The sequence below is a fragment of the Macaca nemestrina genome, chromosome 4 (assembly GCF_043159975.1).
Source record: "Macaca nemestrina isolate mMacNem1 chromosome 4, mMacNem.hap1, whole genome shotgun sequence".
NCBI lineage: Eukaryota > Metazoa > Chordata > Mammalia > Primates > Cercopithecidae > Macaca > Macaca nemestrina.
In genome coordinates, this window is record NC_092128.1 from 142,186,615 (window position 1) to 142,187,860 (window position 1,246).

At 47.3% G+C, this 1,246-nt stretch overlaps 1 non-coding gene across 1 annotated transcript; it reads right to left on the minus strand.

Annotated features, from left to right (window-relative positions):
* Positions 1-855: 855 nt before the first annotated feature.
* LOC139363037 (U6 spliceosomal RNA) lies at positions 856-962 on the minus strand. The gene has a single exon (XR_011622924.1). It is a non-coding gene; the product is annotated as a U6 spliceosomal RNA (small nuclear RNA).
* Positions 963-1,246: the final 284 nt, after the last annotated feature.

A 1,246-nucleotide genomic window follows, 5' to 3' on the forward strand; every position in this document is an offset into this window, starting at 1 on the left:
GAGTAGCTGGGATTACAGGCATGTGCCACCACGCCTGACTAATTTTGTATTTTTAGTAGAGACAGCATTTCACCGTGCTGGCAGCCAGGCTGGTCTCGAACTCCCAACCTCAGGTGATCTGCCCACCTCAGCCTCCCAAAAGGTTGGGATTACAGACGTGAGCCACCATGCCCTGCCTATTTTATTTTTTTAGACAGACTCACTCTGTCACACAGGCTGGAGTGCAGTGGTGTGATGTCGGCTCACTGCAACTTCCGCCTCCTGGGTTCAAGCGATTCTCCTGCCTCTGCCTCCCACGTAGCTGGGATTACTGGCATGTGCCATTACGTCCAGCTAATTTTTGTACATTTATTTATTTATTTATTTAGATGGAGTCTTGCTCTGTCGCCCAGGCTGAAGTGCAGTGGCAGATCTCAGGTCATTGCCACCTCTGCCTCCCAGGTTCAAGCAATTCTCCTGACTCAGCCTCCTGAGTAGCTGGGATTACAGGTGCTTGCCACTATGCCTGGCTTAGTTTTGTATTTTTAGTAGAGACAAGGTTTCACCATGTTGGCCAGGCTGGTCTCAAACTCCTGACCTCAGGTGATCCACCCGCCTCAGCCTCCCAAAGTGCTGGGATTACAGGCGTGAGCCACCACACTCAGCCTAATTTTTGTACTTTTAGGGGTTTCACCATGTTGGCCAGGCTGATTTCAAACTCCTGACCTCAAGTGATCTGCCCGCCTCCGCCTCTCAAGGTGCTGGGATTACAGGCATGAGCCACTGTGCCCGGCTGATTTTTTCCAATATCAAAGGAATCACCAGGGTCTTCCCTTTCTTTTGATTCATTTATTTTCTTGGTTCTGAAATATGTTTTTAAATATGGAATGCTTCATGAATTTGTGTGTCATCCTTTCACAGGGACCATGCTCATCTTCTCCATGTCATGTCAATTTTAGTATGTGTGCTGCCGAAGTGAGCACTGGTTCTGGATTGATTGATTTGTTTATTTTTGAGATGGGGTTTCACTGTGTCTTCCAGGTCATAATACAGTGACATAATCATGGGTCACTGCAACCTTCACTTTTTAGGGCTCAAGCAATCCTCCCGCCCGGGCCTCCCAAAGTGTTAAGATTACAGGCATGAGCCACTGTGCCCAGCCTGGAATGTTTAACTGCTCACTTTGATGCCTGGTTTTGGTTGTACTAGACACTCTCACTACTTTTTTCTTTAAAAATTACTGGTTTGTTCAGCTCCTTAAAAGGAT